The sequence below is a fragment of the Sinocyclocheilus grahami genome, unplaced genomic scaffold (assembly GCF_001515645.1).
Source record: "Sinocyclocheilus grahami isolate Dianchi unplaced genomic scaffold, SAMN03320097.WGS_v1.1 scaffold73.1, whole genome shotgun sequence".
Lineage (NCBI taxonomy): Eukaryota > Metazoa > Chordata > Actinopteri > Cypriniformes > Cyprinidae > Sinocyclocheilus > Sinocyclocheilus grahami.
Window position 1 is genome coordinate 1208990 of NW_015505252.1, and position 17185 is coordinate 1226174.

Consider the following 17185-nt stretch of genomic DNA (forward strand, 5'->3'; position numbering starts at 1 on the left):
CACTCTAAATGCGCACACGCACTAGTCTAGACTTCACGTAATGTATGCGTGCGCTCTGTAGGGCTGTTTTTAAAGTTTTTTGCAAAATACTCGATAATGTCAAATCGCACATCGTTAAAACAACAATTACGATATTATCAAAGACGATATATACCGCACACCCCTATATGTATGTTTGCATTAGTAATTTATTAATTTGGTAAAAAAATTTTTTACTTAAAAGACAAAAGTACCTAGTCAAAATACAAACTTCAGCAATTCAGCAACAGTGTAATTAAAATTAAATGGTAAATTTTCTTTCATAGCTTTAGAACTTAACTAATCAATTAATTTTTCATTCAAAACGTAATTATGTAAATATTCAGTTCTAGCAGTACTCAGTTAAAGTTTTTTTTGTAGGACTGATTGTGTTTATGGGGTGCAGTCTAACATGTGTTAATGCTTCGTTTTTTTAAAAACGCATTATTTTTCACATTATTTCCCTTTATTCCACACCGCTCTGTCCCTTCTCTGAGAAACACGCTGATCATTTCCTGCTTTTATGAAGCCCCTCCCTCAGAAATAGGCAATGAGCTCTGATTGGTTAGATAGCCCAGTGTGTTGTGATTGGCTAAGCCGTCTCTAGTGTGCGTCTAAGCGTCCCGCCCCTTAGCTCAGCGGTATGTGCTCCAGGTACATTGTAAACAACGACGTTGTTAATATCGCTTATCAGTTTGAACCCAATTGAGAAGCAGAGGATATTATTGAAGAGGATCGTGCAGAACCTGTGCAAGCACGGCTTTTAATGGTAGGCCTATGTTTTTTGTTTGTTGTTGTCTCATACTTTTAGATACGCTGTTATTTGTAAATGCTACCGCTTACGTTAGCTTTTAATATACGGTTTTATCCTGATTAAAGCTTTAATACAGTACGGCAACTGCACGCGCGTCCATGGTTAACGCTTCTCATAGCTATGTGAAAATAAGTGTATAATTGGAACAGTTCATTGTTATAGCTGAGCTGAATGAGAGAGAGCGAGAGAGAGATGCAGAGCGTGTGCAGTGCAGCAGACTCGAGGAACAGTATTAAGAACCGCTGCTTTAGAACATTGATTTTGAAACTTGTGAATCCATTAGAATCGTTAGAAGACAGAATCGCGATTCATACATGAATAGATTTTTACGTGCACCTCTAGTTTTCTCTTCCTCTTCTCTAAAGCAGAGCAGCACGGCCTCGCCCCCTTTGCTGCCTTTTCCCGAGGGCAGGGTTTATCTGGGTTTGTGATGTCACAAACCCGGGAAGTAACTTGTTGTAGTCTCTACCAGCCATTTTTGTAAACGGCCAGAACTTTAAAAGACAATAGCTCCGTTTGCATTGAACTTTCAGCTTCGTAACTTTGCAGATATTGTTTATGTTCAAACAGCAACATTACACACTAACGTTAAAAAAGTGAAATCGCAACGAACCACACCTTTAAAATATAAATTCCCCCAAATAATACTTAATTACAGCATCAAAGTACCATTACTCAAGAGCTTCACACACTTGCGTTTATATTTACTCCTCCATTTGGTTTTGTATTACATAATTGTATTACATAATGCTCTGGGTGGGACGACATGCCCCACTTACACCAGGTGACAGAGAGAGAGAGAGAGAGAGAGAGAGAGAGAGAGAGAGAAAGGGAGAGTTTAATCTGGTGTTAAGGCAATACTTGAATCTTGGCCAAGCAAAGAGGATTTACAACTGGAGCAGCACCATCTTACCAGCACACATCCACAATAACTCACACAAGGGCCCTGCGCTCCCGCTTACACTTATAAAAACACATCTGCTCATTTTTAAGATCATTTACTCGGTTTAGCAACTGTTTATCACACCACCCAAGATCTGTGCATGGATCCTTTGTGTACATATTCATCACGTTCCCAAGCAGAGAGCATTAAAGTAACCAGAGATCTGACACAGAAACAGAACTTGTGAAAGACAGCTAGTGTAAAAGAAAGACATGGGTGGGACTGACAAAACCAGACCAGTGGAAATAGAAACAGGAAGCACAAGCATATGGCAGGAAGTCGAATTGCTGGAAGACAATGAATGTTCTGAAGATCCATATCTGCAGCTGTTCTATCATCTGTCCAATCTATATTATCAACGTCTGCTCCACAGCACAGCTTATTCTGGTTAAAAACTGACAACAGAGACAAAGAGGCCAACTGACCTACATCATTTTTATGTCACATCCAAATAATGAACCATCTCTGAAAGGTCTATCTTGATCTTTATCGCCCTTTGGACAATATTATATATATATATATATATATTAAATTACAATAGAAATACATTTTAAATTGTAATTTTTCACAGTTTTTACTGTATTTTTGATCAAATAATTGCAGCCCTGGTATTCAGAAGAGACTTCTTAAAAAGCATTACAAAAAATATTTTGGTAGTGTGTATATATATTGAAAAAAACAAGAATTAAAATTAGCAACAAAAAAAAAAACATCTATTTCTCTGTCCCTCTTTCCTTTTTGTCCTTTCTCAAGTTTGTTTGACTTATATATATATAAAATATTCATGTTAAATATTCAGATTCTCATGCTTCCATCCTACTTTTGCTTTCACTTCAACATGTTAGTTTTAGTGAAATATTCTAGATCAGACGCTTCAGAGAATGTAAACAAAATGTGTGTGTGTGTTGTGATATCAGCTGTTCAGTCTGACTAGATACACACACACACACACACACACACACACACACACACACACACACACACACACACACACACAGAGAGAGTGAACACACACTCGAGCTGAACAGCTGAGGAGGAAACACAGAAAGAGCGAGATTCACCACATCAGATGATCAGGATTAGAAGCGTGAGAACTTTCATTGTGTCAGTAGATTCAGACGGACCACTTTAATGAGCTGAGTCAGGATTGGAGATCTCGGTCCTCTACTGACTCCAGCATGATCATCTGTCAATGACCCTCATCACACACACACACACACACACACACACACACACACCATTTAACCTCTGCATCCTTCACTCTGACACTCAACGCTAAACACTCACAGAAAGTGCGATGCTTTATTATACTGTTAAACAACATTACATTTGTAAGTTTAAACAATATTGAAAGTGATTTCATCATGTGTTTTCATGCAGATCTCACTAATTCCTTTGATAAGCACAGATTTATTTCCTGTGTTGACATATTTCCCATTGAAACAGAAAGTTAAGAAGCATCAATTTAGCTCACCCCTCTTTCATAAATAGCCAATCTTTTTTATTTGTATTCCAGCCCTGAACCTTGATGAGCGGGACATTCTCATTCTAGAGAGCATTTGATTGGACAAAATTCTGTACAGTTCAGGATGAGTTATCAATATTTTTGGTTTATTTTCCCAGAAGAGAAAAACAGTTGTAACAAATAAATATACCAGCTTATAGATTGACCTCAAAGTTCACAGAGGCCACTGAAGTCCATTTCTGATCTTATTACACACGCCAGCATGGAACTCACATGACAGAATCACTTACAAACCCTGTAATCAAAGTCACAACATGACCAGGTTACAATAAAATTAAAATTAAAAATTAACTGCTGGTGCCTGTTTTTACTACCATCCTGGGTTAATATAGTTAAGTAGAACAAAAACAATTACAAAAATAGTGACTTGAAATAAATAGTATACATTAACTGAAATAAAATGAAATATAAAAAGAATGTTTATTTTATTTCATCTAGTTGCAATGGCAACATTTCTTATTTTCATATTTACTTCTCTATCTCTCGAATTTAAAATGTTAACAAAAACTATAATCGAAAATAACAAAAACTATGTAGATAAACCAAATGTTTTTTTTTATTAAACTAAATAATTACAGATCAAAGATAAACTAGAATAAACTAAAAGATAATAGATAAAATAAAATAAACTAGACCACAATAAACTAAATAGTTTTTAACAATAACACTAAAATAACAGGTACTAAACAAAGGACATAAAGCTGCCATCCATAAATCAATGTTCACATGGTGCAAAGTACAACCACAGGAATTATGTCAAAATTATGTCATCTTACAGCTCAAAAAATGAACAGCCTATAATGCTTTAAAAATTCAAGCTTCTCATTTCAGCTTTTAAACCCTCCTGTATGATGTGCATTATAAGAGCATTACTACAGGATAAATGTCTTTTCGGTTCATTTATACAAATGCATGTGTAGGAATGAGCTGAAAATATCATTAGGTTGGAAATAGCAGAATAATTCTCTAAATAGCTGTTGACAAAGTCTTTAAGCACTAAGCAGTCTTGAATATACTGGCAGAAAAATATCCTAAAAATACCCACATTTGGGGAAAAATCTGTTTAGCCAGAAATAAGATTAATTGAGATCTCATTAGGGCTTTTCCATTAGCTGGTCACATAATGGTGCTCGTCACAATGAATATTTCTCATTTCATGCAGAATTTCATCACGTCAAGTCTAAATGAGCACACGTCTCTGACAGGACAGTCACAGCAGCCTCGGGCGCTATGACACACGCTCTGCTAATAGAGCCGCCGACACACACTGCACCGCTTCACTTCAGCAACAGCCGCTGTTTACACACCATTCACCATTCTAGAGCACTCGGAGAAACAAACCAGGACAATTCTGGAACAAATTAGTCTCGCGTAGCCAGACCTTTAGACTGACAGCTGAAGGTCCGGAATCCATGGCAGCTTTCATTGGCCAAGGCCCACCCATGAGGCCGTTTGACCGACATCTCAAACAACTAATCACAGTTCGTTTCGTTCAGCGTCACGTTTCGGGCCATGGAAATGTCGCCACAATAACTGTTATGTATGTGTGTGTAAAACTCTCGGACGTATTTTAAAGATTCTATGCCGCGAACTTTAAATATTTCACATACTTTTGAAAACCCAGTGCTTGGTTGATCATGATAAACGCTTGTAGTGTCACAGCTGTAAACATGACGGCTTTCTTCTTTCGTGAGGGTGTTTGGCGTCACGGTATCTTTGTTTCCAGGCGGAACGTTAAAGAACGCGACACGCACGGCTCCCGGAAATCCTATATAATTCAACCAATCCGATGACGACTTCGAAACTCCTGAAGTGTTTCGACTTTTGTGTGCCGTATGCATCAGACGTTCAGCCAGCGGTCTCAGGCTGAGACTAGGAACAAATAAACTCCAAAACAAACCTAAAGGAAACATGCAACGTTTAATTTCCATAAAGTGACGCATTTCTGAGTAATACAGACTTTTTTGTGGGACAATATTTAGGCCCATGTAAAAGATGCATTTGAATTGTGTACAAAAATTAACCATTACATTTAACTAGTAAACATAATGTGAAGCATATCTATCAGTCATGCATAAATGAACAGGTAAGATTTCTGTAATAGTGCACAGAAAAACATTTTGGGCAGAAACAATTTTCACTCAGAAATGCTATAATTTTATAAAAAATTACAACAAAACGGCAAGTAGCACATTGAAACTTTAAAAAATAAATTTTATGGTGTACTAATAAAGTGAATGCGTTACACACAGTTTACCAGGTTTATATATTTATTTTAAAAATTGTGTAGATTAGAAACTATTTTTACTCAAATTTGCTAGTAAATTTCAAAAATAATTACAGAAAACTGCCATATGTTGAACTAAACAGATGGAAATAGTATTTTCTTGTAAAACTTACTCTAATAAACCAAGTTTTATTTGCAGCTTTGAAAAATCATTTGTTACAGTGTAGCCATATTTTAGCCATGTTTATACTTTTTAACTGAATAAATGTAATTGTTTTCACAATGAGCGGATTCATGCTGGTTCTAATGAATGCATTTTGAAAATATGACTTTATAATTTAAATACTTTATTTAATTTAATCCAATACATCACATTGAGGTAATTAAACACTGCAATTTTTATTTCAGGTTTTATTTTTTTCTTTTGATTTGATTGTATTGTGGGTCTAATTAGCTGGGAAATGTATTGGTTAATATTATTTTCCCATTGATTACATCATCTTAAAACTTGCTTAAGGGATAGAAAAAGTTATTACAATTATAAAAAACTTTTTTTTTCAAAATAACTTCTAGGATGCTCATTTTTATGTGTTTTTTACTAAAAATTCTTAATGACTCGGGAACTAAAAGGAGGAACCCCCCTGCTCTCCCCCCACTCACCATCCTCACTCACTCACTCACTCACCTTCGCGAACTGAGGAAGTTCAACCTGCCACAGGAGCTGCTGAAACAGTTCTACTCCGCCATCATTGAATCTGTCCTCTGCACTTCAATAACTGTCTGGTTCAGCTCAGCTACCAAATCTGACCTCAGAAGACTTCAGAGGGTAGTCCGGACTGCTGAGCGAATCATTGGTACAACCCTCCCTTCTCTCCAAGAACTGTACTCGTCCAGAGTGAGCAAAAGGGCTGGCAAAATCCCCTCACATCCAGCACACTCCCTCTTTGAACTGTTGCCGCCTGGTCGACGCTACAGAGCTCTGAGCACCAGAACGGCCAGACACAGGAACAGTTTCTTCCCTCAGGCAATCCATCTCATGAACACTTGACAATAACTGTGGAACACACAATACTATTATACATTATTTATTTAACACACATACTTATTTACATTTCAAATTTGCACCTAACATACCTGTGTACATACTAAATTGTCTATTTTGTATATTGTGTTTTTGCTATTTTGCACATTGTCTATTTGAATATTCATATTTTTATTATCCGTCTTGTCTCTGTCATTCTGTTGCACTGTGGAGCTTCTGTCACTAAAACTAATTCCTCGTATGTGTAAGCATACCTGGCAATAAAGCTCATTCTGATTCTGATTCTAAAAACATTTACTAGTGACAAACCACTAGAGTAACTAGTAATTTAAAGCATTAAAGACACTGGTGGTGTGAAAAGAGCTTAAAAATAACATATCTGAAATTATAATAATAAAACGTCTTGATGTTCCAGAACAGCTTCCATCTACATACACAAACACATGAACCACAAACAATGACAACAGCACAGCTACACTAACAGAATAAGGAACAGAAAGAAACACAACAGTATAACGTGTGTGTGTGTTCAGCTGTTTAACGTGTGTCTAGTTTCCCATCAAAATAGTTCCTTCTTGCAGCACTGCAGTAAGATCTCACTGCTCTCTGATCACGCTCACAGCAGAGCCGTCTGTCTGCAGACGCTCACAAAGACCACCGGAAAGACAAAGAGAGAATCTGACAGAGAGAAGAAGAAATTAATGAAGAAAGGACAACAAAGAATGAGAGACAGAAAAAGAGATTTCAAATTTTTTGATTTGCTTAAATTCTAATTTGTATGTGTTTGTTTTATTTCTAACTATGATTGAATTAAAATAGCATGCATTGATGCAACAGTAATATGGTGAAATATTATTACAATATTAAATAGCTGATTTTTATTTGAATACGTGTTAAAATGTATTTTATTTCTCGGACGCAAAGCTGAATTTTCAGCATCATTACTCCAGTCTTCAGTGTCACATCCTTCAGAAATCATTCTAAAATTCTGATTTGTTGCTCAAGAAACATTTCTGATTATTATCAACGTTTGTATATTTCATATAATGAATAATTTCAAAAGAAAAGCTATATATATAAATATATATCGTTAATACGACTACTACTAATGTATTAATACTACTACCCACTGCTTCTGTATAACAAATGTACAATCACGGCAGTAAAGTACATTAAATTGACCAAAACACTGAAAATGAATGGAGTGAGTGGGTGGATGGATGGAGCGATAAATAGAAGCATATGTTCAATCTGGAACGACTCAATGTGCAAATGTGGAATCAAAATAAGAGAAGGGTGACAGAACAGCAGAGAGAGACATTGTGCGCTGATAGTGATGCTGTGTGTGTGTGTGTGTGTCTGGTCTTTGTTGTCTGGTGCAGCAGAGTGTGTAAAATCCTCCACGTGTGTTACACTCGCTCACAACAGCTGTTTGAACAAAGAGCTCACAGACACGCCCCACACACACACACACACACACACGCCGGCATCATCACAGCAGTGACATTAGCATGATGGATGACTTTCCCAACATGTTCCATCAGTGCATGTTATTCCAGAGAATAATCATCTGTGTTTTCATGATCATGCATCAAAATCTCTCTGAAAAGACTGATAATAATGGAACATAACATAAACCACAATATCCAAGGCCTAATGAATTACAATAATATTCACTTTCACTTATAAACATGTTGCATTATGCCGTTTTATGTTGTCAATGATGCATGTTTAATTATATGCGAGCAAACCTGTGGACGTGCCAAACACTCAAACACACACTGACGGGAAGTTCAAAGTCTCCTGTACACTTTGCCCTGGTGCAACAGAAAGAAATATTCAGCGTTTACTATCAGACTGTAATAACTGAGCAAACACTTTCAAACACCATCACAGTCCCTGATAGACACGCAAATGTGCTCAAGAGATAGAGAGAGTGTCACTTTAAACACAAACGCTACAGATGTTTCAGTATATTAGAATGATTTTTGAAGGATCATGTGACACTAAGACTGGAGTAATGATGCTGAAATTTCAGCTTTGTGTCACTGGAATAAACGACAATTTATAATAAATTCACATAGAAAATAGTTATTTTGAATTGTAATAATATTTCACAATATTTCTGTTTTTACTGTATTTTTGAACAAATAAATGCAGCCTTGGTGAGCAGAAGAGACCAGCTTTAAACAGCTGAATTAGAAATCGAAGTTGAATCTAAACCCAACAGACTAGCAGCTGCTCAGCATTTCTAACAGATGTTTTAAACTGCTTGTCTTGCAGGTTTGAGTCGGAGTGCGTGCTCAAGATCTCCGGACATCACAGAGGCTGTGATTGACAGCCATGATGACGTCAGCTGGTTGTCAAGACGACACCTTTCAGTCACATCAGCACCAGTGCAACGCTGACAACAGGAAGTCAGTCAACCGTTCTCATCCAACATTATCACAAAACACATCCGGATCAATTCTTTCTGATCAATGGCCTGATTTTCTGTTTCAGAAGATGTGTTGTTTAAAGGGGGTCATATGATGCGATTTAAATTTTTCCTTTCTCTTTGGAGTGTTACAAGCTCTTGGTGCATAAAGAAGATCTGTAAAGTTGCAAAGACTAAAGTCTCAAACCCAAAGAGATTTTCTTTCTAAAAGTTAAGAGTCAACTACGCCTACCTAAAACGGCTCATTCTAACACGCCCCCACATGTCTACGTCACGATGTGGGAAGATTTGCATAACAAATGTTCATGCAAATAAAGAAGGCATAACTTTTATTCTCGCTGTAGTATTGTTGCCGCCGCCATGTCGTGAAGACGCTGTGTGTTTCGTTGTGAAAGCGAAACTACTTTGTTTGGTCTTCCGAAAGAGGACGATATCTGCTTCGTCATGCCTAATATTTTTGTCTCGTCGCTCCGCCGGACACGGCATCACAATATGGTAAGGGGCGTAACATTTCCGTCACATGCTTGAGGTATTCGGCCAATCACAACGCACTGGATAGCTGGCCAATCAGAGCACACCTCACTTTTCAGACCGATGAGCTTTGTAAAAATCGCCGCTTTTCAGAAAGGCGGGGCATAGAGGAGAAATAATAATGTACAGTAAGTGGAAATAAAGTTTTTTTTTTTACCTTAAACCGCATAAACACATTTCATTACACCAAATACACCAAATAATGTTCTTTATAGCAGCATCATATGACCCCTTTAAGTCCGCCTCTTTGGCCTACGTACATAATCACATGACCTGTCATGATCAACGCAGTGAGTTTTCACGGGTGGGTAGGGCTGCAAAATCATCTAAATAAAATCAAAATAGCAATATGACTTTGATCAAATCAAATCGCAAAGACTGTGATTTAATTAAATGTAAAAAAATCTAAATAAAATTTTAAATGGTTTAACATTTGAAAATGAAAAAAATTAAGAATATTAGTGTTATTAAAATATTAAATACTAGTGTTGTAATATTACAGTTGTAATGTAAAATTTTAATTATTACTAATTTCTTATATTCTCATTTTTACAGTGAAATATTAAAATAGTAATATTTATTTTTTCTTTTTATTTAATAATTTTTATATTTATATTTAGTAGTAATCCTAGTAATATTAATTTTGTTGGTTGATGCATTGCCATATCAGCATTACGTGGCAAATACAGATTCAACATTCAACAATATAATATAATAAATACAATAAAATAAATAAAAAAACATTTTATAAAATTTAATTTTTGAATTTAACTTTTGAAAGGACATTTGTCCTGATAAAAATCGTTGTCTCATGACATAAAAAATTGGGCCAAAAACGTATGTTTTACAGACAAGTCAGGCATATTGATAAATAATCGCAAAATGTTGGCCAAATTGTGCAGCCCTACAAACAAGCACATTCGCCACATTCCCCCCCCCCCCAAAATGATGCAGCTCTGGGGAGGTTTATCAAAATAAAGCCTGAATGGTCCAAAACATCTAACGGAATGAACCACAGATCTTCAGAGACCAAAGATCTTCTTAAAATCTGAGCATCACTAAGGATCAGAGGTTTAGGAAACTCCAGGAAAGGGCTTTAGTGCTGGAAATGATGATGGTGTAAAACTAAAGCCCAGCAGCACCAGTACAAAAGAAACAATACTTCTATTGTTCTGTTCTAAAGCAGAACAATACCAAACCTTCACTCAAACTACAAGATCTAATCTGTGTATACAGTCTTATTCTTCATCATGTGATCACTGCTTAACTCAAAACAACCCAAGAAGAAATCAACAGTGAACAACATCAGCTCAATGAATGATGGGCGATTCACTCACACAACCAACTATGATTCATTCACAGATCAGATCTTGTTGAATATCTATGCTCAAACCTAGAGATCAGGCTCCTGATGCCTTATTGAATGCCATTGTATATCAAATTTGGATGTGGATCATCTTAAAGGGGTCATATGATGCGATTTCAATTTTTCCTTTCTCTTTGGAGCGTTACAAGCTCTTGGTGCATAAAGAAGATCTGTAAAGTTGCAACGACTAAAGTCTCAAATCCAAAGAGATATTCTTTATAAAAGTTAAGAGTCAACCAAGCCTACCTAAAACGGCTCGTTCTAACACACCCCCACATATCTACCTCTCTATGTGGGAAGATTTGCATAATGCCGCACAAATGTTCACGCAAAGAAAGAAGGCGTAACTTTTATTCTCGTTGTAGTATTGTTGCTGCCGCCATATCGTGAAGGTACTGTGTGCTTCGTTGTGAAAGCGAAAGTACTTTGTTTGGTCTTCCAAAAGAGGATGATATCTGCTTCGTCATGCCTGGAGCTGATCCGTGCTGGTCGCTGAGGAAATACATCAACTTGACGCTGTGGATCGCTGGATCGGCTTTCACCGTGGACGAAGCGGAGTCCAGCCCGGGGTTGTCACATGCGGTTGCCGCAAGCCTACCGGCCGCTGCTCACTCAAGCCCGCCGTGTGTGACGCTGTGTTTTGTTGTGAAAGTGAAACTACTTTGTTTGGCCTTCCAAAAGAGGACATGACTAGAAATCAGTGGTTAAGTTGTATTTACAACACTGTTCCAGAACAGTTCAACTGAAATATTCAGATGTGTGCAGCGCATTTTATGGAGGACTGTTTCCTGATCCTGGGAGAGTAGACTACAATGCCGGCTGTTCTGAGTCACAGCCTGTAATTACGTTTTTTATATTTAAAGAATTTGCCACTGACGATTCAAACGCGAGTTTTGAGCAGTGTAGAGTAGAGTTTGTAGTTTGTCATTTCTCCGATCACAAATGCAAACATGGTTTTTTGGTTCATTGTTCATAGTTCATTGCGATGCAATGCAACACGTAAAAAGACAGTATAAGTCCCCACTGGATGCAACAAATGCCTCGTTTATAATGGGTTTTAATGTTTTTGTCTCATCGCTCCGGCCGGACACGGCATCACAATATGGTAAGGGGCGTAACATTTCCATCACATGCTTGAGGTATTCGGCCAATCACAACGCACTGGATAGCTGGCCAATCAGAGCACACCTCACTTTTCAGACCGATGAGCTTTGTAAAAATCGACGCGTTTCAAAAAGGCGGGGCATAGAGGAGAAACAATAATGTACAGTATGTGGAAAATAATGTGTTTTTTGAACCTTAAACCGCATAAACACATTTCATTACACCAAATACACAAAATAATGTTCTTTTTAGCAACATCATATGACCCCTTTAAAATGGTCAAATACTGGCTGATTAGCTGATATAATCAGTTTATCATAGTACCATGATACTATGGTATGGATACTATTTTCTAATCTAGTTAAACTACAACCAAACAGATCTTCAAATAATATACACCAAGAATTTATTCTCTAATCATTTAAAGTACAACCAAACAGAAGTAAAAACAAAACAAAACAACATCTACAATGACAGACAACCACCGATGAAGCTCATATAAAAGCTTTTTAAGACAGATAATGCCGCACTCTCCGTACTGTATGACCTACAATGAACAACGTCATCTACAACAATGCAACGTCGAATTCTTTAATTTCTACTCTAAAGGTTATTGTGTTCAGCAGCACATATGCACACTATTATCCAGGATACATAAGCATTGACACTATTCATTTGCATTTAAAATAAATAATAAATAGTAAAACATACAGCCAGGATAATCCATAGGAGTTTAGTTTACCAGTTTAGCAATTATCAATGTATCTGTAGAGACTGTCAATATAAAACTGCTGTTTAAATGGTCTTTCTGTACAACAAGCACAGTAACATGAGAATATGCTGAACATGCGAGATATGAAACGACCACAGTCTTTTAACTACAGGCCCACAAAACTCAATTACAGCCGGAAAGGGAGAGACAACACACACACATACACCGATGTCTCTACCTCTCTCACACACTCATGATGTGATCTGAATCCCAATGGAATGTGATGAGATTCGGCAGCTCTGATTGGCTGAAGAAGCAGGAAGTGAACATATTCCAACTCACACAGCACCACAAACGACCAATGAGAAGCACAGACAATGTCGGACTGAGCCAATCAGAATCTTAGTTCATGATGAGAGCAGCAGGGATTGGATAAACAAATGTGGGCGGCTAAAACAGCCCTATCAGCACTGCTCTATGAGACAAACAAAGCCTCTCTTGTCAAGGAATAGATTTTATACAACAAGAGGTGAAATTACATAAGTGCATTATGATGTTAGTGTTCACAGTATACATCATCCCTCATCATAAATTAATTTTAGTCAAATGTAATTGCAAACCAAAATGGTAAAGAACATGAAGCTGTCTGTGAATGTTTGAACATTATTTAAAAATGTAAATGAATGTTACTTAGGAAGTAATATGATAATCCACGGAATGTATTTAAATTTCAGAGCATCTTGAGCTATGCAACACGATTCAGCAAAACAGCCATTATGTGTCTGACAATTTTAACTATTTTAGTCTTTGCACTATTTTAGGTTTACTCATTTTTTCATTATTTAATTTCATTATATGTTTATCTTTTTATATATTTTATACACCGTCTAAGCAGTTGACAAGATTAATATTTCATTGCAGGTTGTATTCTGTATATAACTGTGTATGTGACAAATAAAAATCTTGAATCTTCATGACTATGAGACAAATTAATGAACTCTAATAAGTTTTTTATTGCTTTTTCGTATAGAGCTTTTAAAGTTTTCTCATCAGATCTGACAGTCCAGCCATAATCTGCAAACGTGCACACAATTCTCACCAAACCTGCCACACACACACACACACACACACACAGGACAGAATGTAATCTTTCACATCCAATCACACTGAATCCACTGCTCTGAGATTGATTGAGTCAGACTGAAGTGTTACAGATACTATAAGTGTATACAGTCAAAGGACATTCTTATGCTGCTAATTTAGCATTTATATTATTATGAAGAGTGAAATTGCTCTGCTATATGATGTGCCTGTGTAGACATGTCTCTCTCTCTGTATACACACATACATACCTCCATACATCCTGAGAAATTCACAGTGATTTGTGAGACAGCTCCAATCCCTTCAAATATTTCCCCCTATATATTTAAAACTGACTGCAGTTACATCACCAAAACATGCATGAATCTTTGACTACAGCAATATAATAAATATAAATAACAGGACAGGAGCTAGAGCTAGGAGCTAGATTTAATCAGTGCTACAATTATGCAACCACAAAAAAAAAAAAAAGAACTGTCAACATTCAAAGATTTGAGAGGTTTTCATTCATGAACAAGATATTTCACTCAAAACTCTTACATACCTTTGTGACAGCCAGCCTCACTGGTCCATTATATATGTATACGCATGCAGATCTATTGCATGTAATCAAGTCATAATTATGCAACAAAGAATATGACACAGCAAATGTGTCTGACCCTGATCTAGAATCGGATAATTATTCTGATTACAAAGGCATGCACAGTCACAGCTAAATAATGCACTAATGCCCCAGTAAGAGATGAAGATGATTACATACAGCATGTAATTAGTACAATTATGCTGAATATAGCCTACCTGACATCCAAACTATTGGCCACAATGCTGGTAACAGCAAACAGTATAGACTAGACTCTCTGATAACTACTGCTTTATATGCCGAATCAGACAAATCCAGGATCTCATAAATGAACCGGACAGCTGGAGGTCAGAGAGTGAATGAATATAACAGACACTCTTAAAGGAATAGTTCAACCAAAAATATTCACTTACATCACTCACCAATGGATGCTCTGCAGTGAATGGGTGCCGTCAGAATGCGAGATCAAACAGCTGATAAAAACATCACAATAACCCACACAACTCCAGTCCATTAATGAACATCTTGTGAAGTGAAATGCTGTGTGCTTGTAAGAAACAAATGCATCATTAAGACATTTAACTTTAAACGGATACTTCTGGCCAAAATATGAGTCCATAATCTATAATAACGCTTCCCTGGGAAGTCCATCTCCTGTTGTCTCTCACATCAGAATCACCCACATATTCATTTAGAACTGTTTTGGCTTGTAAACAGTGTGTGATCTGTGCAGATTTCTCTCCTGATTCAGACCAGATGACTTTTTTACAACAGAAGACAATGTTACAGATAGAGGAAGCAACAGAAGCAATGGTTTGAAGTTAAAAAGGCCTTAATGATGGATTTGTTTCTTACGAACACACAGCTTTTGGCTTCTGAAGATGTTAACTGATGGACTGGAGTGGTGTGGATTATTGTGATGTTTTTATCAGCTGTTTGGACTCTCATTCTGACGGCACCCATTCACTGCAGAGCATCCATTGGTGAGCAAGTGACTTAATGCTACATTTCTCCAAATCTGTTCGGATAATAAAAAATAAAATAAAAAAATTTAATTCAGCATTTTTGTATTTTGGGTGAACTACACCTTTAATAGAAATAATCAGTGCAGCTGAAAAAAGGGCCTATTTATCACTAGTGTAAATGCAGCCCAGCTGCGAGTCACTGCTGATGAGGAGGGTGAAGCAGTGGGGGGGAAATCAGGGCTGTTTAACTGCATGCAGGCATATGTGTGTGTTTGTGGCCCTGCCCTTGTCTGATGCAACCACACCGGAGATCGATGTGATATGAAACCGGTAATACAGTCCAGAACCGGTCAGCAGAATCCAGCTCTGAGACTGCAGGAACTCTCATGATGATCAAGATGAGGAGAGTTATATAGACACCGACAGACCCCAGATCAGTTAATCACTTAACACTAACACATCTGACAGTTTATTCTCCAAAAATCATAACAGTTGTGCCTTTATTGCTTTAAATTCGTTCTATGGCTGGATACTTTCAAAACAGCAACAATAAAACCAAAACACACACAGTGATCAGAAGAATCTGAGCTGTCATCAGGTTCAATCAGAACGCCAGACATCGGTCATTTCTCTGTGATCAAAGCGCCGCCGCCGCCAGATCAAACCGATACACATTCTATCAACAACAAGATACAAAGTTGCGGATCGCAGCTATTGTGAGGTGTTACAATGTAACGTTCCATCCGGTCGTGCGCTGTTACTACAGGCTGCGCTGGATACGCCACAGTAAACACCCCAAACCGGCGAGACCTTCAGATCTGCGGCTAAACACACGCAAATACTCACCGGAGATCTGCGATCGGGCCTGCGGGGATCGCCGGGTGTCCTCCGGGGTTAAATCCGCCCGGTCATGAGTGTTTCCCGTGGACAGAGACGTGTCCGGGAGGGATAGATTAGCCTGCGTCCCTCTCTCTCTCTCACACACACACACACACGCACAATACACAGAGCATATTCAGTCGCATAATAGCTAGCACATATTAGATGGCATATAAAAGTGCATTTAGCCAACGTTTATCAATATCTCTTTCCTTGTTTTCTGATGCCCCCTAGCAGTCATAAATATCATCTGTCGCACTCTGTGGCTCTTTGTCTGTTCACTGTCGCCCTCTTGTGCAAGTTCAGTAAAAGACACATGGTTTTGTAATACTTTGCATTTGGGCTATTTAACTGGAACATATATTTCTTTAATTTATAATGAAGACATAACCTAGTTATAGACGTAGCCAAAAAAAAAAAAAAAAAAAAAAACCCCTCTACACATTATATTTGTTGAGTTGCACTGCACTCCTTGTGAAGTTTTTGTTTTAGGGTATGGCAGTGTATAATGTGTAATATACTGTATATGAACTGTTTTATGGAGTTTTGTCCACCTTTTTTCGGAAAGACGTTTCGTAAACTGAATAATCGGTCAATTGTTAAACAATAATACTAGGGTTGCCAGGTTTGCAGAACAAAACCAACCCAAACAGCAACACAACGGCGATATCCCAACTATCAAAACTTTAAATATAATATACCATATCTATTTTATACAAATCAAAAACCACTATTTCATAGTTATCATAAACACAGCTCAAAACCAGTGACCCTCCTTCACAAAACTTAACATCTAGCGCAGTTTTATCAATGGTAGGATATAAAAGATCTCAATACAAATATTCCAAATATAATCCATGCAATATTTCAAACGTTTTACCCGCGGGGGGGAAATCTGTTTAAAAGTAGGCCAATTTCGCGGGAAAACCACGGACTTGGCA

The 17185-nt window shown here is 37.3% G+C and overlaps 1 protein-coding gene across 2 annotated transcripts in view; it reads right to left on the reverse strand.

The window, feature by feature from the left end:
• Positions 1-16359, reverse strand: part of LOC107585656 (CBP80/20-dependent translation initiation factor-like) — a 75755-nt gene extending 59396 nt beyond the window's left edge. For both annotated transcript variants that reach the window (XM_016272770.1, XM_016272769.1), the window contains exon 1: positions 16212-16359. The gene's annotated coding sequence lies outside the window, so the exon portion shown is untranslated. The remainder of the gene's footprint in view (positions 1-16211) is intronic.
• Positions 16360-17185: the final 826 nt, after the last annotated feature.